We start from the raw sequence: 26,803 nt of genomic DNA on the forward strand, positions 1-26,803 counted from the left end.
GGACGTATTTGCGGCTTAATATCTCTTGTCTCATTGGGTGTAGAAAGTCTGTTCATGGCTCTTTGGAAAGGGCTGCATCTCCCCTGTAATCGCCTTCGAGCGGCACGCGGATCGAACCCACGGTTTTCACGCTATGATTTTTTTAAATGTGGTGCGCGGCGGAGGAAATGCGCGCGTCGGACGTCATTTCGGCTTAATATCTCTTGTCTCCTTGGGAGTAGAAAGTCTTTTCATGGCTCTTTGGAAAGGGCTGCATCTCCGCTGTAATCGCCTTCGAGCGGCACGCGGATCGAACCCACGGTTTTCACGCTATGATTTTTTTAAATGTGGTGCGCGGCGGAGAAAATGCGCGCGTCGGACGTCATTTCGGCTTAATATCTATTGTCTCCTTGGGAGTAGAAAGTCTTTTCATGGCTCTTTGGAAAGGTTTGCATCTCCCTTGTAATCGCCTTTAAGCGGCACGCGGATTGGACCCACCGTTCTTCCGATACGATTTTTTAAATGTGGTGCACGGCGTAGAAAAGACGCGCGTAGGACGTATTTGCGGCTTAATATCTTTGGGCTCCTTGGGAGTAGGAAGTCTGTTCATGCCTCTTTGGAAAGGGCTCCATCTCCCCTGTAATCGCCTTCGAGCGGCACGCGGATCGAACCCACGGTTTTCACGCTATGATTTTTTTAAATGTGCTGCGCGGCGGAGAAAATGCGCGCGTCGGACGTCATTGCGGCTTAATATCTCTTGTCTCCTTGGGAGTAGAAAGTCTTTTCATGGTTCTTTGGAAAGGGTTGCATCTCCCCTGTAATCGCCTTTAAGCGGCACGCGGATCGGACCCACCGTTCTCACGCTACGATTTTTTAAACGTGGTGCGCGTCGGAGAAAATGCGCGTCATATCTCTTGTCTCCTTGGGAGTAGAAAGTCTGTTCATGGCTCTTTGGAAAGGGCTGTATCTCCCCTGTAATCGCCTTCGAGCGGCACGCGCATCGGAACCATCGTTATCACGCTACGATTTTTTAATGCCGCCAGGGATAGGCCGAAAGCGTGGCAGGTGGCGTTCGTTAGGGACAGTCATGGAGGTGATGCACACCGAGTTGCACGCCATTTGGAGTTGGCCCGGCCTAGATGTGAGCGTTCAAAGTCAGCGCGTTTGTTTAAACTTTCTCCTCCAATTCGTTGCAATTGTACAAGCGTTTCTCGTTCATCCGACTGGAGCGTAACGCTTTATATGTTAATATTTCTGGTCTCCTTGGGAGTAGAAAGTCTGTTCATGGCTCTTTTGAAAGGGATGCATCTCCCCTGTAATCGCCTTCGAGCGGCACGCGGATCGAACCCACGTTTTTCACGCTACGATTTTTTTTAAATGTGTTGCGCGGCGGAGAAAAGACGCGCGCCGGACGTATTTGCGGCTTAATATCTCTTGTCTCCTTGGGAGTAGAAAGTCTTTTCATGGTTCTTTGGAAAGGGTTGCATCTCCCCTGTAATCGCCTTTAAGCGGCACGCGGATCGGACCCACCGTTCTCACGCTACGATTTTTTAAACGTGGTGCGCGTCGGAGAAAATGCGCGTCATATCTCTTCTCTCCTTGGGAGTAGAAAGTCTGTTCATGGCTCTTTGGAAAGGGCTGTATCTCCCCTGTAATCGCCTTCGAGCGGCACGCGCATCGGAACCATCGTTATCACGCTACGATTTTTTAATGCCGCCAGGGATAGGCCGAAAGCGTGGCAGGTGGCGTTCGTTAGGGACAGTCATGGAGGTAATGCACACCGAGTTGCACGCCATTTGGAGTTGGCCCGGCCTAGATGTGAGCGTTCAAAGTCAGCGCGTTTGTTTAAACTTTCTCCTCCAATTCGTTGCAATTGTACAAGCGTTTCTCGTTCATCCGACTGGAGCGTAACGCTTTATATGTTAATATTTCTGGTCTCCTTGGGAGTAGAAAGTCTGTTCATGGCTCTTTTGAAAGGGATGCATCTCCCCTGTAATCGCCTTCGAGCGGCACGCGGATCGAACCCACGTTTTTCACGCTACGATTTTTTTTAAATGTGTTGCGCGGCGGAGAAAAGACGCGCGCCGGACGTATTTGCGGCTTAATATCTCTTGTCTCATTGGGTGTAGAAAGTCTGTTCATGGCTCTTTGGAAAGGGCTGCATCTCCCCTGTAATCGCCTTCGAGCGGCACGCGGATCGAACCCACGGTTTTCACGCTATGATTTTTTTAAATGTGGTGCGCGGCGGAGGAAATGCGCGCGTCGGACGTCATTTCGGCTTAATATCTCTTGTCTCCTTGGGAGTAGAAAGTCTTTTCATGGCTCTTTGGAAAGGGCTGCATCTCCGCTGTAATCGCCTTCGAGCGGCACGCGGATCGAACCCACGGTTTTCACGCTATGATTTTTTTAAATGTGGTGCGCGGCGGAGAAAATGCGCGCGTCGGACGTCATTTCGGCTTAATATCTATTGTCTCCTTGGGAGTAGAAAGTCTTTTCATGGCTCTTTGGAAAGGTTTGCATCTCCCTTGTAATCGCCTTTAAGCGGCACGCGGATTGGACCCACCGTTCTTCCGATACGATTTTTTAAATGTGGTGCGCGGCGTAGAAAAGACGCGCGTAGGACGTATTTGCGGCTTAATATCTTTGGGCTCCTTGGGAGTAGGAAGTCTGTTCATGGCTCTTTGGAAAGGGCTGTATCTCCCCTGTAATCGCCTTCGAGCGGCACGCGCATCGGAACCATCGTTATCACGCTACGATTTTTTAATGCCGCCAGGGATAGGCCGAAAGCGTGGCAGGTGGCGTTCGTTAGGGACAGTCATGGAGGTGATGCACACCGAGTTGCACGCCATTTGGAGTTGGCCCGGCCTAGATGTGAGCGTTCAAAGTCAGCGCGTTTGTTTAAACTTTCTCCTCCAATTCGTTGCAATTGTACAAGCGTTTCTCGTTCATCCGACTGGAGCGTAACGCTTTATATGTTAATATTTCTGGTCTCCTTGGGAGTAGAAAGTCTGTTCATGGCTCTTTTGAAAGGGATGCATCTCCCCTGTAATCGCCTTCGAGCGGCACGCGGATCGAACCCACGTTTTTCACGCTACGATTTTTTTTAAATGTGTTGCGCGGCGGAGAAAAGACGCGCGCCGGACGTATTTGCGGCTTAATATCTCTTGTCTCATTGGGTGTAGAAAGTCTGTTCATGGCTCTTTGGAAAGGGCTGCATCTCCCCTGTAATCGCCTTCGAGCGGCACGCGGATCGAACCCACGGTTTTCACGCTATGATTTTTTTAAATGTGTTGCGCGTCGGAGAAAATGCGCGCGTCGGACGTCATTGCGGCTTAATATCTCTTGTCTCCTTGGGAGTAGAAAGTCTTTTCATGGCTCTTTGGAAAGGTTTGCATCTCCCCTGTAATCGCCTTTAAGCGGCACGCGGATCGGACCCACCGTTCTTACGCTACGATTTTTTAAATGTGGTGCGCGGCGTAGAAAAGACGCGCGTAGGACGTATTTGCGGCTTAATATCTTTGGGCTCCTTGGGAGTAGGAAGTCTGTTCATGCCTCTTTGGAAAGGGCTCCATCTCCCCTGTAATCGCCTTCGAGCGGCACGCGGATCGAACCCACGGTTTTCACGCTATGATTTTTTTAAATGTGCTGCGCGGCGGAGAAAATGCGCGCGTCGGACGTCATTGCGGCTTAATATCTCTTGTCTCCTTGGGAGTAGAAAGTCTTTTCATGGTTCTTTGGAAAGGGTTGCATCTCCCCTGTAATCGCCTTTAAGCGGCACGCGGATCGGACCCACCGTTCTCACGCTACGATTTTTTAAACGTGGTGCGCGTCGGAGAAAATGCGCGTAATATCTCTTGTCTCCTTGGGAGTAGAAAGTCTGTTCATGGCTCTTTGGAAAGGGCTGTATCTCCCCTGTAATCGCCTTCGAGCGGCACGCGCATCGGAACCATCGTTATCACGCTACGATTTTTTAATGCCGCCAGGGATAGGCCGAAAGCGTGGCAGGTGGCGTTCGTTAGGGACAGTCATGGAGGTGATGCACACCGAGTTGCACGCCATGTGGAGTTGGCCCGGCCTAGATGTGAGCGTTCAAAGTCAGCGCGTTTGTTTAAACTTTCTCCTCCAATTCGTTGCAATTGTACAAGCGTTTCTCGTTCATCCGACTGGAGCGTAACGCTTTATATGTTAATATTTCTGGTCTCCTTGGGAGTAGAAAGTCTGTTCATGGCTCTTTTGAAAGGGATGCATCTCCCCTGTAATCGCCTTCGAGCGGCACGCGGATCGAACCCACGTTTTTCACGCTACGATTTTTTTTAAATGTGTTGCGCGGCGGAGAAAAGACGCGCGCCGGACGTATTTGCGGCTTAATATCTCTTGTCTCATTGGGTGTAGAAAGTCTGTTCATGGCTCTTTGGAAAGGGCTGCATCTCCCCTGTAATCGCCTTCGAGCGGCACGCGGATCGAACCCACGGTTTTCACGCTATGATTTTTTTAAATGTGGTGCGCGGCGGAGGAAATGCGCGCGTCGGACGTCATTTCGGCTTAATATCTCTTGTCTCCTTGGGAGTAGAAAGTCTTTTCATGGCTCTTTGGAAAGGGCTGCATCTCCGCTGTAATCGCCTTCGAGCGGCACGCGGATCGAACCCACGGTTTTCACGCTATGATTTTTTTAAATGTGGTGCGCGGCGGAGAAAATGCGCGCGTCGGACGTCATTTCGGCTTAATATCTATTGTCTCCTTGGGAGTAGAAAGTCTTTTCATGGCTCTTTGGAAAGGTTTGCATCTCCCTTGTAATCGCCTTTAAGCGGCACGCGGATTGGACCCACCGTTCTTCCGATACGATTTTTTAAATGTGGTGCGCGGCGTAGAAAAGACGCGTGTAGGACGTATTTGCGGCTTAATATCTTTGGGCTCCTTGGGAGTAGGAAGTCTGTTCATGCCTCTTTGGAAAGGGCTCCATCTCCCCTGTAATCGCCTTCGAGCGGCACGCGGATCGGAACCATCGTTATCATGCTACGATTTTTTAATGCCGCCAGGGATAGGCCGAAAGCGTGGCAGGTGGCGTTCGTTAGGGACAGTCATGGAGGTGATGCACACCGAGTTGCACGCCATTTGGAGTTGGCCCGGCCTAGATGTGAGCGTTCAAAGTCAGCGCGTTTGTTTAAACTTTCTCCTCCAATTCGTTGCAATTGTACAAGCGTTTCTCGTTCATCCGACTGGAGCGTAACGCTTTATATGTTAATATTTCTGGTCTCCTTGGGAGTAGAAAGTCTGTTCATGGCTCTTTTGAAAGGGATGCATCTCCCCTGTAATCGCCTTCGAGCGGCACGCGGATCGAACCCACGTTTTTCACGCTACGATTTGTTTTAAATGTGTTGCGCGGCGGAGAAAAGACGCGCGCCGGACGTATTTGCGGCTTAATATCTCTTGTCTCATTGGGTGTAGAAAGTCTGTTCATGGCTCTTTGGAAAGGGCTGCATCTCCCCTGTAATCGCCTTCGAGCGGCACGCGGATCGAACCCACGGTTTTCACGCTATGTTTTTTTTAAATGTGGTGCGCGGCGGAGGAAATGCGCGCGTCGGACGTCATTGCGGCTTAATATCTCTTGTCTCCTTGGGAGTAGAAAGTCTTTTCATGGCTCTTTGGAAAGGTTTGCATCTCCCCTGTAATCGCCTTTAAGCGGCACGCGGATCGGACCCACCGTTCTTACGCTACGATTTTTTAAATGTGGTACGCGGCGTAGAAAAGACGCGCGTAGGACGTATTTGCGGCTTAATATCTCTTGTCTCATTGGGTGTAGAAAGTCTGTTCATGGCTCTTTGGAAAGGGCTGCATCTCCCCTGTAATCGCCTTCGAGCGGCACGCGGATGGAACCCACGGTTTTCACGCTATGATTTTTTTAAATGTGGTGCGCGGCGGAGGAAATGCGCGCGTCGGACGTCATTTCGGCTTAATATCTCTTGTCTCCTTGGGAGTAGAAAGTCTTTTCATGGCTCTTTGGAAAGGGTTGCATCTCCGCTGTAATCGCCTTCGAGCGGCACGCGGATCGAACCCACGGTTTTCACGCTATGATTTTTTTAAATGTGGTGCGCGGCGGAGAAAATGCGCGCGTCGGACGTCATTTCGGCTTAATATCTATTGTCTCCTTGGGAGTAGAAAGTCTTTTCATGGCTCTTTGGAAAGGTTTGCATCTCCCTTGTAATCGCCTTTAAGCGGCACGCGGATTGGACCCACCGTTCTTCCGATACGATTTTTTAAATGTGGTGCGCGGAGTAGAAAAGACGCGCGTAGGACGTATTTGCGGCTTAATATCTTTGGGCTCCTTGGGAGTAGGAAGTCTGTTCATGCCTCTTTGGAAAGGGCTGCATCTCCCCTGTAATCGCCTTCGAGCGGCACGCGGATCGAACCCACGGTTTTCACGCTATGATTTTTTTAAATGTGGTGCGCGGCGGAGGAAATGCGCGCGTCGGACGTCATTTCGGCTTAATATCTCTTGTCTCATTGGGAGTAGAAAGTCTGTTCATGGCTCTTTGGAAAGGGCTGCATCTCCCCTGTAATCGCCTTCGAGCGGCACGCGGATCGAACCCACGGTTTTCACGCTATGATTTTTTTAAATGTGTTGCGCGTCGGAGAAAATGCGCGCGTCGGACGTCATTGCGGCTTAATATCTCTTGTCTCCTTGGGAGTAGAAAGTCTTTTCATGGCTCTTTGGAAAGGTTTGCATCTCCCCTGTAATCGCCTTTAAGCGGCACGCGGATCGGACCCACCGTTCTTACGCTACGATTTTTTAAATGTGGTGCGCGGCGTAGAAAAGACGCGCGTAGGACGTATTTGCGGCTTAATATCTTTGGGCTCCTTGGGAGTAGGAAGTCTGTTCATGCCTCTTTGGAAAGGGCTCCATCTCCCCTGTAATCGCCTTCGAGCGGCACGCGGATCGAACCCACGGTTTTCACGCTATGATTTTTTTAAATGTGCTGCGCGGCGGAGAAAATGCGCGCGTCGGACGTCATTGCGGCTTAATATCTCTTGTCTCCTTGGGAGTAGAAAGTCTTTTCATGGTTCTTTGGAAAGGGTTGCATCTCCCCTGTAATCGCCTTTAAGCGGCACGCGGATCGGACCCACCGTTCTCACGCTACGATTTTTTAAACGTGGTGCGCGTCGGAGAAAATGCGCGTCATATCTCTTCTCTCCTTGGGAGTAGAAAGTCTGTTCATGGCTCTTTGGAAAGGGCTGTATCTCCCCTGTAATCGCCTTCGAGCGGCACGCGCATCGGAACCATCGTTATCACGCTACGATTTTTTAATGCCGCCAGGGATAGGCCGAAAGCGTGGCAGGTGGCCTTCGTTAGGGACAGTCATGGAGGTAATGCACACCGAGTTGCACGCCATTTGGAGTTGGCCCGGCCTAGATGTGAGCGTTCAAAGTCAGCGCGTTTGTTTAAACTTTCTCCTCCAATTCGTTGCAATTGTACAAGCGTTTCTCGTTCATCCGACTGGAGCGTAACGCTTTATATGTTAATATTTCTGGTCTCCTTGGGAGTAGAAAGTCTGTTCATGGCTCTTTTGAAAGGGATGCATCTCCCCTGTAATCGCCTTCGAGCGGCACGCGGATCGAACCCACGTTTTTCACGCTACGATTTTTTTTAAATGTGTTGCGCGGCGGAGAAAAGACGCGCGCCGGACGTATTTGCGGCTTAATATCTCTTGTCTCATTGGGTGTAGAAAGTCTGTTCATGGCTCTTTGGAAAGGGCTGCATCTCCCCTGTAATCGCCTTCGAGCGGCACGCGGATCGAACCCACGGTTTTCACGCTATGATTTTTTTAAATGTGGTGCGCGGCGGAGGAAATGCGCGCGTCGGACGTCATTTCGGCTTAATATCTCTTGTCTCCTTGGGAGTAGAAAGTCTTTTCATGGCTCTTTGGAAAGGGCTGCATCTCCGCTGTAATCGCCTTCGAGCGGCACGCGGATCGAACCCACGGTTTTCACGCTATGATTTTTTTAAATGTGGTGCGCGGCGGAGAAAATGCGCGCGTCGGACGTCATTTCGGCTTAATATCTATTGTCTCCTTGGGAGTAGAAAGTCTTTTCATGGCTCTTTGGAAAGGTTTGCATCTCCCTTGTAATCGCCTTTAAGCGGCACGCGGATTGGACCCACCGTTCTTCCGATACGATTTTTTAAATGTGGTGCGCGGCGTAGAAAAGACGCGCGTAGGACGTATTTGCGGCTTAATATCTTTGGGCTCCTTGGGAGTAGGAAGTCTGTTCATGCCTCTTTGGAAAGGGCTCCATCTCCCCTGTAATCGCCTTCGAGCGGCACGCGGATCGAACCCACGGTTTTCACGCTATGATTTTTTTAAATGTGCTGCGCGGCGGAGAAAATGCGCGCGTCGGACGTCATTGCGGCTTAATATCTCTTGTCTCCTTGGGAGTAGAAAGTCTTTTCATGGTTCTTTGGAAAGGGTTGCATCTCCCCTGTAATCGCCTTTAAGCGGCACGCGGATCGGACCCACCGTTCTCACGCTACGATTTTTTAAACGTGGTGCGCGTCGGAGAAAATGCGCGTCATATCTCTTGTCTCCTTGGGAGTAGAAAGTCTGTTCATGGCTCTTTGGAAAGGGCTGTATCTCCCCTGTAATCGCCTTCGAGCAGCACGCGCATCGGAACCATCGTTATCACGCTACGATTTTTTAATGCCGCCAGGGATAGGCCGAAAGCGTGGCAGGTGGCGTTCGTTAGGGACAGTCATGGAGGTGATGCACACCGAGTTGCACGCCATTTGGAGTTGGCCCGGCCTAGATGTGAGCGTTCAAAGTCAGCGCGTTTGTTTAAACTTTCTCCTCCAATTCGTTGCAATTGTACAAGCGTTTCTCGTTCATCCGACTGGAGCGTAACGCTTTATATGTTAATATTTCTGGTCTCCTTGGGAGTAGAAAGTCTGTTCATGGCTCTTTTGAAAGGGATGCATCTCCCCTGTAATCGCCTTCGAGCGGCACGCGGATCGAACCCACGTTTTTCACGCTACGATTTTTTTTAAATGTGTTGCGCGGCGGAGAAAAGACGCGCGCCGGACGTATTTGCGGCTTAATATCTCTTGTCTCCTTGGGAGTAGAAAGTCTTTTCATGGTTCTTTGGAAAGGGTTGCATCTCCCCTGTAATCGCCTTTAAGCGGCACGCGGATCGGACCCACCGTTCTCACGCTACGATTTTTTAAACGTGGTGCGCGTCGGAGAAAATGCGCGTCATATCTCTTCTCTCCTTGGGAGTAGAAAGTCTGTTCATGGCTCTTTGGAAAGGGCTGTATCTCCCCTGTAATCGCCTTCGAGCGGCACGCGCATCGGAACCATCGTTATCACGCTACGATTTTTTAATGCCGCCAGGGATAGGCCGAAAGCGTGGCAGGTGGCGTTCGTTAGGGACAGTCATGGAGGTAATGCACACCGAGTTGCACGCCATTTGGAGTTGGCCCGGCCTAGATGTGAGCGTTCAAAGTCAGCGCGTTTGTTTAAACTTTCTCCTCCAATTCGTTGCAATTGTACAAGCGTTTCTCGTTCATCCGACTGGAGCGTAACGCTTTATATGTTAATATTTCTGGTCTCCTTGGGAGTAGAAAGTCTGTTCATGGCTCTTTTGAAAGGGATGCATCTCCCCTGTAATCGCCTTCGAGCGGCACGCGGATCGAACCCACGTTTTTCACGCTACGATTTTTTTTAAATGTGTTGCGCGGCGGAGAAAAGACGCGCGCCGGACGTATTTGCGGCTTAATATCTCTTGTCTCATTGGGTGTAGAAAGTCTGTTCATGGCTCTTTGGAAAGGGCTGCATCTCCCCTGTAATCGCCTTCGAGCGGCACGCGGATCGAACCCACGGTTTTCACGCTATGATTTTTTTAAATGTGGTGCGCGGCGGAGGAAATGCGCGCGTCGGACGTCATTTCGGCTTAATATCTCTTGTCTCCTTGGGAGTAGAAAGTCTTTTCATGGCTCTTTGGAAAGGGCTGCATCTCCGCTGTAATCGCCTTCGAGCGGCACGCGGATCGAACCCACGGTTTTCACGCTATGATTTTTTTAAATGTGGTGCGCGGCGGAGAAAATGCGCGCGTCGGACGTCATTTCGGCTTAATATCTATTGTCTCCTTGGGAGTAGAAAGTCTTTTCATGGCTCTTTGGAAAGGTTTGCATCTCCCTTGTAATCGCCTTTAAGCGGCACGCGGATTGGACCCACCGTTCTTCCGATACGATTTTTTAAATGTGGTGCGCGGCGTAGAAAAGACGCGCGTAGGACGTATTTGCGGCTTAATATCTTTGGGCTCCTTGGGAGTAGGAAGTCTGTTCATGCCTCTTTGGAAAGGGCTCCATCTCCCCTGTAATCGCCTTCGAGCGGCACGCGGATCGAACCCACGGTTTTCACGCTATGATTTTTTTAAATGTGCTGCGCGGCGGAGAAAATGCGCGCGTCGGACGTCATTGCGGCTTAATATCTCTTGTCTCCTTGGGAGTAGAAAGTCTTTTCATGGTTCTTTGGAAAGGGTTGCATCTCCCCTGTAATCGCCTTTAAGCGGCACGCGGATCGGACCCACCGTTCTCACGCTACGATTTTTTAAACGTGGTGCGCGTCGGAGAAAATGCGCGTCATATCTCTTGTCTCCTTGGGAGTAGAAAGTCTGTTCATGGCTCTTTGGAAAGGGCTGTATCTCCCCTGTAATCGCCTTCGAGCGGCACGCGCATCGGAACCATCGTTATCACGCTACGATTTTTTAATGCCGCCAGGGATAGGCCGAAAGCGTGGCAGGTGGCGTTCGTTAGGGACAGTCATGGAGGTGATGCACACCGAGTTGCACGCCATTTGGAGTTGGCCCGGCCTAGATGTGAGCGTTCAAAGTCAGCGCGTTTGTTTAAACTTTCTCCTCCAATTCGTTGCAATTGTACAAGCGTTTCTCGTTCATCCGACTGGAGCGTAACGCTTTATATGTTAATATTTCTGGTCTCCTTGGGAGTAGAAAGTCTGTTCATGGCTCTTTTGAAAGGGATGCATCTCCCCTGTAATCGCCTTCGAGCGGCACGCGGATCGAACCCACGTTTTTCACGCTACGATTTTTTTTAAATGTGTTGCGCGGCGGAGAAAAGACGCGCGCCGGACGTATTTGCGGCTTAATATCTCTTGTCTCATTGGGTGTAGAAAGTCTGTTCATGGCTCTTTGGAAAGGGCTGCATCTCCCCTGTAATCGCCTTCGAGCGGCACGCGGATCGAACCCACGGTTTTCACGCTATGATTTTTTTAAATGTGTTGCGCGTCGGAGAAAATGCGCGCGTCGGACGTCATTGCGGCTTAATATCTCTTGTCTCCTTGGGAGTAGAAAGTCTTTTCATGGCTCTTTGGAAAGGTTTGCATCTCCCCTGTAATCGCCTTTAAGCGGCACGCGGATCGGACCCACCGTTCTTACGCTACGATTTTTTAAATGTGGTGCGCGGCGTAGAAAAGACGCGCGTAGGACGTATTTGCGGCTTAATATCTTTGGGCTCCTTGGGAGTAGGAAGTCTGTTCATGCCTCTTTGGAAAGGGCTCCATCTCCCCTGTAATCGCCTTCGAGCGGCACGCGGATCGAACCCACGGTTTTCACGCTATGATTTTTTTAAATGTGCTGCGCGGCGGAGAAAATGCGCGCGTCGGACGTCATTGCGGCTTAATATCTCTTGTCTCCTTGGGAGTAGAAAGTCTTTTCATGGTTCTTTGGAAAGGGTTGCATCTCCCCTGTAATCGCCTTTAAGCGGCACGCGGATCGGACCCACCGTTCTCACGCTACGATTTTTTAAACGTGGTGCGCGTCGGAGAAAATGCGCGTAATATCTCTTGTCTCCTTGGGAGTAGAAAGTCTGTTCATGGCTCTTTGGAAAGGGCTGTATCTCCCCTGTAATCGCCTTCGAGCGGCACGCGCATCGGAACCATCGTTATCACGCTACGATTTTTTAATGCCGCCAGGGATAGGCCGAAAGCGTGGCAGGTGGCGTTCGTTAGGGACAGTCATGGAGGTGATGCACACCGAGTTGCACGCCATGTGGAGTTGGCCCGGCCTAGATGTGAGCGTTCAAAGTCAGCGCGTTTGTTTAAACTTTCTCCTCCAATTCGTTGCAATTGTACAAGCGTTTCTCGTTCATCCGACTGGAGCGTAACGCTTTATATGTTAATATTTCTGGTCTCCTTGGGAGTAGAAAGTCTGTTCATGGCTCTTTTGAAAGGGATGCATCTCCCCTGTAATCGCCTTCGAGCGGCACGCGGATCGAACCCACGTTTTTCACGCTACGATTTTTTTTAAATGTGTTGCGCGGCGGAGAAAAGACGCGCGCCGGACGTATTTGCGGCTTAATATCTCTTGTCTCATTGGGTGTAGAAAGTCTGTTCATGGCTCTTTGGAAAGGGCTGCATCTCCCCTGTAATCGCCTTCGAGCGGCACGCGGATCGAACCCACGGTTTTCACGCTATGATTTTTTTAAATGTGGTGCGCGGCGGAGGAAATGCGCGCGTCGGACGTCATTTCGGCTTAATATCTCTTGTCTCCTTGGGAGTAGAAAGTCTTTTCATGGCTCTTTGGAAAGGGCTGCATCTCCGCTGTAATCGCCTTCGAGCGGCACGCGGATCGAACCCACGGTTTTCACGCTATGATTTTTTTAAATGTGGTGCGCGGCGGAGAAAATGCGCGCGTCGGACGTCATTTCGGCTTAATATCTATTGTCTCCTTGGGAGTAGAAAGTCTTTTCATGGCTCTTTGGAAAGGTTTGCATCTCCCTTGTAATCGCCTTTAAGCGGCACGCGGATTGGACCCACCGTTCTTCCGATACGATTTTTTAAATGTGGTGCGCGGCGTAGAAAAGACGCGCGTAGGACGTATTTGCGGCTTAATATCTTTGGGCTCCTTGGGAGTAGGAAGTCTGTTCATGCCTCTTTGGAAAGGGCTGCATCTCCCCTGTAATCGCTTTCGAGCGGCACGCGGATCGAACCCACGGTTTTCACGCTATGATTTTTTTTAAATGTGTTGCGCGGCGGAGAAAAGACGCGCGCCGGACGTATTTGCCGCTTAATATCTCTTGTCTCATTGGGTGTAGAAAGTCTGTTCATGGCTCTTTGGAAAGGGCTGCATCTCCCCTGTAATCGCCTTCGAGCGGCACGCGGATCGAACCCACGGTTTTCACGCTATGATTTTTTTAAATGTGTTGCGCGTCGGAGAAAATGCGCGCGTCGGACGTCATTGCGGCTTAATATCTCTTGTCTCCTTGGGAGTAGAAAGTCTTTTCATGGCTCTTTGGAAAGGTTTGCATCTCCCCTGTAATCGCCTTTAAGCGGCACGCGGATCGGACCCACCGTTCTTACGCTACGATTTTTTAAATGTGGTGCGCGGCGTAGAAAAGACGCGCGTAGGACGTATTTGCGGCTTAATATCTTTGGGCTCCTTGGGAGTAGGAAGTCTGTTCATGCCTCTTTGGAAAGGGCTCCATCTCCCCTGTAATCGCCTTCGAGCGGCACGCGGATCGAACCCACGGTTTTCACGCTATGATTTTTTTAAATGTGCTGCGCGGCGGAGAAAATGCGCGCGTCGGACGTCATTGCGGCTTAATATCTCTTGTCTCCTTGGGAGTAGAAAGTCTTTTCATGGTTCTTTGGAAAGGGTTGCATCTCCCCTGTAATCGCCTTTAAGCGGCACGCGGATCGGACCCACCGTTCTCACGCTACGATTTTTTAAACGTGGTGCGCGTCGGAGAAAATGCGCGTAATATCTCTTGTCTCCTTGGGAGTAGAAAGTCTGTTCATGGCTCTTTGGAAAGGGCTGCATCTCCCCTGTAATCGCCTTCGAGCGGCACGCGGATCGAACCCACGGTTTTCACGCTATGATTTTTTTAAATGTGGTGCGCGGCGGAGGAAATGCGCGCGTCGGACGTCATTTCGGCTTAATATCTCTTGTCTCTTTGGGAGTAGAAAGTCTTTTCATGGCTCTTTGGAAAGGGCTGCATCTCCGCTGTAATCGCCTTCGAGCGGCACGCGGATCGAACCCACGGTTTTCACGCTATGATTTTTTTAAATGTGGTGCGCGGCGGAGAAAATGCGCGCGTCGGACGTCATTTCGGCTTAATATCTATTGTCTCCTTGGGAGTAGAAAGTCTTTTCATGGCTCTTTGGAAAGGGCTGCATCTCCGCTGTAATCGCCTTCGAGCGGCACGCGGATCGAACCCACGGTTTTCACGCTATGATTTTTTTAAATGTGGTGCGCGGCGGAGAAAATGCACGCGTCGGTCGTCATTTCGGCTTAATATCTATTGTCTCCTTGGGAGTAGAAAGTCTTTTCATGGCTCTTTGGAAAGGTTTGCATCTCCCTTGTAATCGCCTTTAAGCGGCACGCGGATTGGACCCACCGTTCTTCCGATACGATTTTTTAAATGTGGTGCGCGGCGTAGAAAAGACGCGTGTAGGACGTATTTGCGGCTTAATATCTTTGGGCTCCTTGGGAGTAGGAAGTCTGTTCATGCCTCTTTGGAAAGGGCTCCATCTCCCCTGTAATCGCCTTCGAGCGGCACGCGGATCGGAACCATCGTTATCATGCTACGATTTTTTAATGCCGCCAGGGATAGGCCGAAAGCGTGGCAGGTGGCGTTCGTTAGGGACAGTCATGGAGGTGATGCACACCGAGTTGCACGCCATTTGGAGTTGGCCCGGCCTAGATGTGAGCGTTCAAAGTCAGCGCGTTTGTTTAAACTTTCTCCTCCAATTCGTTGCAATTGTACAAGCGTTTCTCGTTCATCCGACTGGAGCGTAACGCTTTATATGTTAATATTTCTGGTCTCCTTGGGAGTAGAAAGTCTGTTCATGGCTCTTTTGAAAGGGATGCATCTCCCCTGTAATCGCCTTCGAGCGGCACGCGGATCGAACCCACGTTTTTCACGCTACGATTTGTTTTAAATGTGTTGCGCGGCGGAGAAAAGACGCGCGCCGGACGTATTTGCGGCTTAATATCTCTTGTCTCATTGGGTGTAGAAAGTCTGTTCATGGCTCTTTGGAAAGGGCTGCATCTCCCCTGTAATCGCCTTCGAGCGGCACGCGGATCGAACCCACGGTTTTCACGCTATGTTTTTTTTAAATGTGGTGCGCGGCGGAGGAAATGCGCGCGTCGGACGTCATTGCGGCTTAATATCTCTTGTCTCCTTGGGAGTAGAAAGTCTTTTCATGGCTCTTTGGAAAGGTTTGCATCTCCCCTGTAATCGCCTTTAAGCGGCACGCGGATCGGACCCACCGTTCTTACGCTACGATTTTTTAAATGTGGTACGCGGCGTAGAAAAGACGCGCGTAGGACGTATTTGCGGCTTAATATCTCTTGTCTCATTGGGTGTAGAAAGTCTGTTCATGGCTCTTTGGAAAGGGCTGCATCTCCCCTGTAATCGCCTTCGAGCGGCACGCGGATGGAACCCACGGTTTTCACGCTATGATTTTTTTAAATGTGGTGCGCGGCGGAGGAAATGCGCGCGTCGGACGTCATTTCGGCTTAATATCTCTTGTCTCCTTGGGAGTAGAAAGTCTTTTCATGGCTCTTTGGAAAGGGTTGCATCTCCGCTGTAATCGCCTTCGAGCGGCACGCGGATCGAACCCACGGTTTTCACGCTATGATTTTTTTAAATGTGGTGCGCGGCGGAGAAAATGCGCGCGTCGGACGTCATTTCGGCTTAATATCTATTGTCTCCTTGGGAGTAGAAAGTCTTTTCATGGCTCTTTGGAAAGGTTTGCATCTCCCTTGTAATCGCCTTTAAGCGGCACGCGGATTGGACCCACCGTTCTTCCGATACGATTTTTTAAATGTGGTGCGCGGAGTAGAAAAGACGCGCGTAGGACGTATTTGCGGCTTAATATCTTTGGGCTCCTTGGGAGTAGGAAGTCTGTTCATGCCTCTTTGGAAAGGGCTGCATCTCCCCTGTAATCGCCTTCGAGCGGCACGCGGATCGAACCCACGGTTTTCACGCTATGATTTTTTTAAATGTGGTGCGCGGCGGAGGAAATGCGCGCGTCGGACGTCATTTCGGCTTAATATCTCTTGTCTCATTGGGAGTAGAAAGTCTGTTCATGGCTCTTTGGAAAGGGCTGCATCTCCCCTGTAATCGCCTTCGAGCGGCACGCGGATCGAACCCACGGTTTTCACGCTATGATTTTTTTAAATGTGTTGCGCGTCGGAGAAAATGCGCGCGTCGGACGTCATTGCGGCTTAATATCTCTTGTCTCCTTGGGAGTAGAAAGTCTTTTCATGGCTCTTTGGAAAGGTTTGCATCTCCCCTGTAATCGCCTTTAAGCGGCACGCGGATCGGACCCACCGTTCTTACGCTACGATTTTTTAAATGTGGTGCGCGGCGTAGAAAAGACGCGCGTAGGACGTATTTGCGGCTTAATATCTTTGGGCTCCTTGGGAGTAGGAAGTCTGTTCATGCCTCTTTGGAAAGGGCTCCATCTCCCCTGTAATCGCCTTCGAGCGGCACGCGGATCGAACCCACGGTTTTCACGCTATGATTTTTTTAAATGTGCTGCGCGGCGGAGAAAATGCGCGCGTCGGACGTCATTGCGGCTTAATATCTCTTGTCTCCTTGGGAGTAGAAAGTCTTTTCATGGTTCTTTGGAAAGGGTTGCATCTCCCCTGTAATCGCCTTTAAGCGGCACGCGGATCGGACCCACCGTTCTCACGCTACGATTTTTTAAACGTGGTGCGCGTCGGAGAAAATGCGCGTCATATCTCTTCTCTCCTTGGGAGTAGAAAGTCTGTTCATGGCTCTTTGGAAAGGGCTGTATCTCCCCTGTAATCGCCTTCGAGCGGCACGCGCATCGGAACCATCGTTATCACGCTACGATTTTTTAATGCCGCCAGGGATAGGCCGAAAGCGTGGCAGGTGGCGTTCGTTAGGGACAGTCATGGAGGTAATGCACACCGAGTTGCACGCCATTTGGAGTTGGCCCGGCCTAGATGTGAGCGTTCAAAGTCAGCGCGTTTGTTTAAACTTTCTCCTCCAATTCGTTGCAATTGTACAAGCGTTTCTCGTTCATCCGACTGGAGCGTAACGCTTTATATGTTAATATTTCTGGTCTCCTTGGGAGTAGAAAGTCTGTTCATGGCTCTTTTGAAAGGGATGCATCTCCCCTGTAATCGCCTTCGAGCGGCACGCGGATCGAACCCACGTTTTTCACGCTACGATTTTTTTTAAATGTGTTGCGCGGCGGAGAAAAGACGCGCGCCGGACGTATTTGCGGCTTAATATCTCTTGTCTCATTGGGTGTAGAAAGTCTGTTCATGGCTCTTTGGAAAGGGCTGCATCTCCCCTGTAATCGCCTTCGAGCGGCACGCGGATCGAACCCACGGTTTTCACGCTATGATTTTTTTAAATGTGGTGCGCGGCGGAGGAAATGCGCGCGTCGGACGTCATTTCGGCTTAATATCTCTTGTCTCCTTGGGAGTAGAAAGTCTTTTCATGGCTCTTTGGAAAGGGCTGCATCTCCGCTGTAATCGCCTTCGAGCGGCACGCGGATCGAACCCACGGTTTTCACGCTATGATTTTTTTAAATGTGGTGCGCGGCGGAGAAAATGCGCGCGTCGGACGTCATTTCGGCTTAATATCTATTGTCTCCTTGGGAGTAGAAAGTCTTTTCATGGCTCTTTGGAAAGGTTTGCATCTCCCTTGTAATCGCCTTTAAGCGGCACGCGGATTGGACCCACCGTTCTTCCGATACGATTTTTTAAATGTGGTGCGCGGCGTAGAAAAGACGCGCGTAGGACGTATTTGCGGCTTAATATCTTTGGGCTCCTTGGGAGTAGGAAGTCTGTTCATGCCTCTTTGGAAAGGGCTCCATCTCCCCTGTAATCGCCTTCGAGCGGCACGCGGATCGAACCCACGGTTTTCACGCTATGATTTTTTTAAATGTGCTGCGCGGCGGAGAAAATGCGCGCGTCGGACGTCATTGCGGCTTAATATCTCTTGTCTCCTTGGGAGTAGAAAGTCTTTTCATGGTTCTTTGGAAAGGGTTGCATCTCCCCTGTAATCGCCTTTAAGCGGCACGCGGATCGGACCCACCGTTCTCACGCTACGATTTTTTAAACGTGGTGCGCGTCGGAGAAAATGCGCGTCATATCTCTTGTCTCCTTGGGAGTAGAAAGTCTGTTCATGGCTCTTTGGAAAGGGCTGTATCTCCCCTGTAATCGCCTTCGAGCGGCACGCGCATCGGAACCATCGTTATCACGCTACGATTTTTTAATGCCGCCAGGGATAGGCCGAAAGCGTGGCAGGTGGCGTTCGTTAGGGACAGTCATGGAGGTGATGCACACCGAGTTGCACGCCATTTGGAGTTGGACCGGCCTAGATGTGAGCGTTCAAAGTCAGCGCGTTTGTTTAAACTTTCTCCTCCAATTCGTTGCAATTGTACAAGCGTTTCTCGTTCATCCGACTGGAGCGTAACGCTTTATATGTTAATATTTCTGGTCTCCTTGGGAGTAGAAAGTCTGTTCATGGCTCTTTTGAAAGGGATGCATCTCCCCTGTAATCGCCTTCGAGCGGCACGCGGATCGAACCCACGTTTTTCACGCTACGATTTTTTTTAAATGTGTTGCGCGGCGGAGAAAAGACGCGCGCCGGACGTATTTGCGGCTTAATATCTCTTGTCTCATTGGGTGTAGAAAGTCTGTTCATGGCTCTTTGGAAAGGGCTGCATCTCCCCTGTAATCGCCTTCGAGCGGCACGCGGATCGAACCCACGGTTTTCACGCTATGATTTTTTTAAATGTGTTGCGCGTCGGAGAAAATGCGCGCGTCGGACGTCATTGCGGCTTAATATCTCTTGTCTCCTTGGGAGTAGAAAGTCTTTTCATGGCTCTTTGGAAAGGTTTGCATCTCCCCTGTAATCGCCTTTAAGCGGCACGCGGATCGGACCCACCGTTCTTACGCTACGATTTTTTAAATGTGGTGCGCGGCGTAGAAAAGACGCGCGTAGGACGTATTTGCGGCTTAATATCTTTGGGCTCCTTGGGAGTAGGAAGTCTGTTCATGCCTCTTTGGAAAGGGCTCCATCTCCCCTGTAATCGCCTTCGAGCGGCACGCGGATCGAACCCACGGTTTTCACGCTATGATTTTTTTAAATGTGCTGCGCGGCGGAGAAAATGCGCGCGTCGGACGTCATTGCGGCTTAATATCTCTTGTCTCCTTGGGAGTAGAAAGTCTTTTCATGGTTCTTTGGAAAGGGTTGCATCTCCCCTGTAATCGCCTTTAAGCGGCACGCGGATCGGACCCACCGTTCTCACGCTACGATTTTTTAAACGTGGTGCGCGTCGGAGAAAATGCGCGTAATATCTCTTGTCTCCTTGGGAGTAGAAAGTCTGTTCATGGCTCTTTGGAAAGGGCTGTATCTCCCCTGTAATCGCCTTCGAGCGGCACGCGCATCGGAACCATCGTTATCACGCTACGATTTTTTAATGCCGCCAGGGATAGGCCGAAAGCGTGGCAGGTGGCGTTCGTTAGGGACAGTCATGGAGGTGATGCACACCGAGTTGCACGCCATGTGGAGTTGGCCCGGCCTAGATGTGAGCGTTCAAAGTCAGCGCGTTTGTTTAAACTTTCTCCTCCAATTCGTTGCAATTGTACAAGCGTTTCTCGTTCATCCGACTGGAGCGTAACGCTTTATATGTTAATATTTCTGGTCTCCTTGGGAGTAGAAAGTCTGTTCATGGCTCTTTTGAAAGGGATGCATCTCCCCTGTAATCGCCTTCGAGCGGCACGCGGATCGAACCCACGTTTTTCACGCTACGATTTTTTTTAAATGTGTTGCGCGGCGGAGAAAAGACGCGCGCCGGACGTATTTGCGGCTTAATATCTCTTGTCTCATTGGGTGTAGAAAGTCTGTTCATGGCTCTTTGGAAAGGGCTGCATCTCCCCTGTAATCGCCTTCGAGCGGCACGCGGATCGAACCCACGGTTTTCACGCTATGATTTTTTTAAATGTGGTGCGCGGCGGAGGAAATGCGCGCGTCGGACGTCATTTCGGCTTAATATCTCTTGTCTCCTTGGGAGTAGAAAGTCTTTTCATGGCTCTTTGGAAAGGGCTGCATCTCCGCTGTAATCGCCTTCGAGCGGCACGCGGATCGAACCCACGGTTTTCACGCTATGATTTTTTTAAATGTGGTGCGCGGCGGAGAAAATGCGCGCGTCGGACGTCATTTCGGCTTAATATCTATTGTCTCCTTGGGAGTAGAAAGTCTTTTCATGGCTCTTTGGAAAGGTTTGCATCTCCCTTGTAATCGCCTTTAAGCGGCACGCGGATTGGACCCACCGTTCTTCCGATACGATTTTTTAAATGTGGTGCGCGGCGTAGAAAAGACGCGCGTAGGACGTATTTGCGGCTTAATATCTTTGGGCTCCTTGGGAGTAGGAAGTCTGTTCATGCCTCTTTGGAAAGGGCTGCATCTCCCCTGTAATCGCCTTCGAGCGGCACGCGGATCGAACCCACGGTTTTCACGCTATGATTTTTTTAAATGTGGTGCGCGGCGGAGAAAATGCGCGCGTCGGACGTCATTTCGGCTTAATATCTATTGTCTCCTTGGGAGTAGAAAGTCTTTTCATGGCTCTTTGGAAAGGGCTGCATCTCCGCTGTAATCGCCTTCGAGCGGCACGCGGATCGAACCCACGGTTTTCACGCTATGATTTTTTTAAATGTGGTGCGCGGCGGAGAAAATGCACGCGTCGGTCGTCATTTCGGCTTAATATCTATTGTCTCCTTGGGAGTAGAAAGTCTTTTCATGGCTCTTTGGAAAGGTTTGCATCTCCCTTGTAATCGCCTTTAAGCGGCACGCGGATTGGACCCACCGTTCTTCCGATACGATTTTTTAAATGTGGTGCGCGGCGTAGAAAAGACGCGCGTAGGACGTTTTTGCGGCTTAATATCTTTGGGCTCCTTGGGAGTAGGAAGTCTGTTCATGCCTCTTTGGAAAGGGCTCCATCTCCCCTGTAATCGCCTTCGAGCGGCACGCGGATCGGAACCATCGTTATCATGCTACGATTTTTTAATGCCGCCAGGGATAGGCCGAAAGCGTGGCAGGTGGCGTTCGTTAGGGACAGTCATGGAGGTGATGCACACCGAGTTGCACGCCATTTGGAGTTGGCCCGGCCTAGATGTGAGCGTTCAAAGTCAGCGCGTTTGTTTAAACTTTCTCCTCCAATTCGTTGCAATTGTACAAGCGTTTCTCGTTCATCCGACTGGAGCGTAACGCTTTATATGTTAATATTTCTGGTCTCCTTGGGAGTAGAAAGTCTGTTCATGGCTCTTTTGAAAGGGATGCATCTCCCCTGTAATCGCCTTCGAGCGGCACGCGGATCGAACCCACGTTTTTCACGCTACGATTTGTTTTAAATGTGTTGCGCGGCGGAGAAAAGACGCGCGCCGGACGTATTTGCGGCTTAATATCTCTTGTCTCATTGGGTGTAGAAAGTCTGTTCATGGCTCTTTGGAAAGGGCTGCATCTCCCCTGTAATCGCCTTCGAGCGGCACGCGGATCGAACCCACGGTTTTCACGCTATGTTTTTTTTAAATGTGGTGCGCGGCGGAGGAAATGCGCGCGTCGGACGTCATTGCGGCTTAATATCTCTTGTCTCCTTGGGAGTAGAAAGTCTTTTCATGGCTCTTTGGAAAGGTTTGCATCTCCCCTGTAATCGCCTTTAAGCGGCACGCGGATCGGACCCACCGTTCTTACGCTACGATTTTTTAAATGTGGTGCGCGGCGTAGAAAAGACGCGCGTAGGACGTATTTGCGGCTTAATATCTCTTGTCTCATTGGGAGTAGAAAGTCTGTTCATGGCTCTTTGGAAAGGGCTGCATCTCCCCTGTAATCGCCTTCGAGCGGCACGCGGATCGAACCCACGGTTTTCACGCTATGATTTTTTTAAATGTGTTGCGCGTCGGAGAAAATGCGCGCGTCGGACGTCATTGCGGCTTAATATCTCTTGTCTCCTTGGGAGTAGAAAGTCTTTTCATGGCTCTTTGGAAAGGTTTGCATCTCCCCTGTAATCGCCTTTAAGCGGCACGCGGATCGGACCCACCGTTCTTACGCTACGATTTTTTAAATGTGGTGCGCGGCGTAGAAAAGACGCGCGTAGGACGTATTTGCGGCTTAATATCTTTGGGCTCCTTGGGAGTAGGAAGTCTGTTCATGCCTCTTTGGAAAGGGCTCCATCTCCCCTGTAATCGCCTTCGAGCGGCACGCGGATCGAACCCACGGTTTTCACGCTATGATTTTTTTAAATGTGCTGCGCGGCGGAGAAAATGCGCGCGTCGGACGTCATTGCGGCTTAATATCTCTTGTCTCCTTGGGAGTAGAAAGTCTTTTCATGGTTCTTTGGAAAGGGTTGCATCTCCCCTGTAATCGCCTTTAAGCGGCACGCGGATCGGACCCACCGTTCTCACGCTACGATTTTTTAAACGTGGTGCGCGTCGGAGAAAATGCGCGTCATATCTCTTCTCTCCTTGGGAGTAGAAAGTCTGTTCATGGCTCTTTGGAAAGGGCTGTATCTCCCCTGTAATCGCCTTCGAGCGGCAGGCGCATCGGAACCATCGTTATCACGCTACGATTTTTTAATGCCGCCAGGGATAGGCCGAAAGCGTGGCAGGTGGCGTTCGTTAGCGACAGTCATGGAGGTGATGCGCACCGAGTTGCACGCCATTTGGAGTTGGCCCGGCCTAGATGTGAGCGTTCAAAGTCACCACGTTTGTTTAAACTTTATCCTCCAATTCGTTGCAATTGTACAAGCGTTTCTCGTTCATCCGACTGGAGCGTAACGATTTATATGTTAATATTTCTGGTCTCCTTGGGAGTAGAAAGTCTGTTCATGGCTCTTTTGAAAGGTTTGCATCTCCCTTGTAATCGCCTTTAAGCGGCACGCGGATTCGACCCACCGTTCTTCCGATACGATTTTTTAAATGTGGTGCGCAGCGTAGAAAAGACTTGCGTAGGACGTATTTGCGGCTTAATATCTTTGGGCTCCTTGGGAGTAGGAAGTCTGTTCATGCCTCTTTGGAAAGGGCTGCATCTCCCCTGTAATCGCCTTTAAGCGGCACGCGGATCGAACCCACGGTTTTCACGCTATGATTTTTTTAAATGTGGTGCGCGGCGGAGGAAATGCGCGCGTCGGACGTCATTTCGGCTTAATATCTCTTGTCTCCTTGGTAGTAGAAAGTCTTTTCATGGCTCTTTGGAAAGGGCTGCATCTCCCCTGTAATCGCCTTTAAGCGGCACGCGGATCGAACCCACGGTTTTCACGCTACGATTTTTTTTAAATGTGTTGTGCGGCGGAGAATAGACGCGCGCCGGACGTATTTGCGGCTTGATATCTCTTGTCTCATTGGGAGTAGAAAGTCTGTTCATGGCTCTTTGGAAAGGGCTGCATCTCCCCTGTAATCGCCTTCGAGCGACACGCGGATCGAACCCACGGTTTTCACGCTACGATTTTTTTTAAATGTGTTGCGCGGCGGAGAAAAGACGCGCGCCGGACGTATTTGCGGCTTAATATCTCTTGTCTCATTGGGTGTAGAAAGTCTGTTCATGGCTCTTTGGAAAGGGCTGCATCTCCCCTGTAATCGCCTTCGAGCGGCACGCGGATCGAACCCACGGTTTTCACGCTATGATTTTTTTAAATGTGGTGCGCGGCGGAGGAAATGCGCGCGTCGGACGTCATTTCGGCTTAATATCTATTGTCTCCTTGGGAGTAGAAAGTCTTTTCATGGCTCTTTGGAAAGGTTTGCATCTCCCTTGTAATCGCCTTTAAGCGGCACGCGGATCGGACCCACCGTTCTTCCTATACGATTTTTTAAATGTGGTGCGCGGCTTAGAAAAGACGCGCGTAGGACGTATTTGCGGCTTAATATCTTTGGGCTCCTTGTGAGTACGAAGTCTGTTCATGCCTCTTTGGAAAGGGCTCCATCTCCCCTGTAATCGCCTTCGAGCGGCACGCGGATCGAACCCACGGTTTTCACGCTATGATTTTTTTAAATGTGCTGCGCGGCGGAGAAAATGCGCGCGTCGGACGTCATTGCGGCTTAATATCTCTTGTCTCCTTGGGAGTAGGAAGTCTGTTCATGCCTCTTTGGAAAGGGTTGCATCTCCCCTGTAATCGCCTTTAAGCGGCACGCGGATCGGACCCACCGGTCTCACACTACGATTTTTTAAACGTGGTGCGCGTCGGAGAAAATGCGCGTAATATCTCTTGTCTCCTTGGGAGTAGAAAGTCTGTTCATGGCTCTTTGGAAAGGGCTGCATCTCCCCTGTAATCGCCTTCGCGCGGCACGCGGATCGGAACCATCGTTATCACGCTACGATTTTTTAATGCCGACAGGGACGGGCCGAAAGCGTGGCAGGTGGCGTTCGTTAGGGACAGTCATGGAGGTGATGCGCGCCGAGTTGCAGGCCATTTGGACCTGGCCCGGCCTAGATGTGAGCGTTCAAAGTCAGCGCGTTTGTTTAAACTTTCTCCTCCAATTCGTTGCAATTGTACAAGCGTTTCTCGCTCATCCGACTGGAGCGTAACGCTTTATCTGTTAATATCTCTGGTCTCCTTGGGAGTAGAAAGTCTATTCATGGCTCTTTGGAAAGGGCTGCATCTCCCCTGTAATCGCCTTTAAGCGGCACGCGGATCGGACCCACCGTTCTTACGATACGATTTTTTAAATGTGGTGCGCGGCGTATAAAAGACGCGCGTAGGACGTATTTGCGGCTTAATATCTTTGGGCTCTTTAGGAGTAGAAAGTCTATTCATGGCTCTTTGGAAAGGGCTGCATCTCCCCTGTAATCGCCTTTAAGCGGCACGCGGATCGGACCCACCGTTCTTACGATACGATTTTTTAAATGTGGTGCGCGGCGTAGAAAAGACGCGCGTAGGACGTATTTGCGGCTTAATATCTTTGGGCTCCTTGGGAGTAGGAAGTCTGTTCATGGCTCTTTGGAAAGGGCTGCATCTCCCCTGTAATCGCTTTCGAGCGGCACGCGGATCGAACCCACGGTTTTCACGCTACGATTTTTTTTAAATGTGTTGCGCGGCGGAGAAAAGACGCGCGCCGGACGTATTTGCGGCTTAATATCTCTTGTCTCATTGGGAGTAGAAAGTCTGTTCATGGCTCTTTGGAAAGGGCTGCATCTCCCCTGTAATCGCCTTCGAGCGGCACGCGGATGGAACCCACGGTTTTCACGCTATGATTTTTTTAAATGTGGTGCGCGGCGGAGAAAATGCGCTCGTCGGACGTCATTGCGGCTTAATATCTCTTGTCTCCTTGGGAGTAGAAAGTCTTTTCATGGTTCTTTGGAAAGGGTTGCATCTCCCCTGTAATCGCCTTTAAGCGGCACGCGAATCGGACCCACCGTTCTTACGCTACGATTTTTTAAATGTGGTGCGCGGCGTAGAAAAGACGCGCGTAGGACTTATTTGCGGCTTAATATCTTTGGGCTCCTTGGGAGTAGAAAGTCTGTTCATGGCTCTTTGGAAAGGGCTGCATCTCCCCTGTAATCGCCTTCGCGCGGCACGCGGATCGGACCCATCGTTCTCACGCTACGATTTTTTAAAATCCGCCAGGGACGGAACGAACGCTTGGCAGGTGGCGTTCGTGACGGACAGTCAAGCAGTTAATGCGCACCGAGCTGCACGCCATTTGGACCTGGCCCAGCCTAGATGTGAGTATTCAAAGTCAGCACGTTTGTTTCAAAGTTCTCCACCAATTCGTTGTAATTGCGTGTGTGCGCGTGAACTCCAGGTTTGTGGAGGAGTTCGTCCTTGGACGGTACAAGGGGAGACAGTGTGTGGCCTGGCTGCGTGAGGTTGCAGTTTTCTGGGCATGAGAGATTGGCATGTGGTGCCCTGGAGGTGTGGTTGTTCCAGGACGGGCAAGGTGGGGTAGTGTGGCTGGGTGACGGTGCGCTTCACTGGGGATGTGGTTGTGAGTTGCAGGCCCATTCCTTTGAATGACAGAAAGGATCTGATTTGTGTCCAGGTTTAAACGTACTTTGCTGGGTATGACTGTGACCTCTTGGGCCAGGAAGTCTGTTTCTAGTTTTATTTAAACGGTCAAACTGCGTGAAGTGTGCCCAGGCCCAGAGCTACTTTGCTGGGCATGACTGTGTGACCTCTTGGGCCTGGAAGTCTGGTTGTAGTATGATTTTATAGGGTCAAATGGTCTCCATTGTGTGTCCAGGTTTAAGGCTACTTTGCTGGGCATGTGATTTGGACCCATCGGGTACGGAAGCCTGTCCGTTACGTGCTCGTTTTCCACGCCTTCAGCGCAGGTAGCCTGCGAATTTAAAACCGACGTGCATTTTATTCTTTTCCCCTTTTATCCCTTCATATCTCTCCGCTACCTTGGAGAAGAGAGACGCACGCGGGTAAATAAAATGTAAATATCTCTAAATATCTGTATAATATGTAAATAAAAGGAAGATGTAGTTGTGTAGTGTAGTCGTTTGATTATAAATAATCTCATAATAATTTTATCCACAAATTCTTATACATTTATACATGTTTATCTCTCTCTTTGTGTGTGTGTGTGTGTGTGTGTGTGTGTGTGGTTCTGTGTCACTAGTGGGGCCTGTGGCCCGATTGGAGTGTTTGCGGTGTGAGAAGGAGGAGTTTGAGAACAGTTTGTTGGAGCAGCTGAAGGAGTTGAGGTTGCAGAAGCAGAAGGAGCTGCAGGTTCTTCAGGAGATGCTGAAACACAAGCAGCAGGAGGAGACAGAGCTCCTGCAGAAACAGCAGGAGGAGGAGGAGCATAACAGGTCCATCAAGAGTAAGTACTATGG

Source organism: Electrophorus electricus, chromosome 5 (genome assembly GCF_041902795.1).
Source record: "Electrophorus electricus isolate QZ-2024a chromosome 5, ASM4190279v1, whole genome shotgun sequence".
Taxonomy (NCBI): Eukaryota; Metazoa; Chordata; class Actinopteri; order Gymnotiformes; family Gymnotidae; genus Electrophorus; species Electrophorus electricus.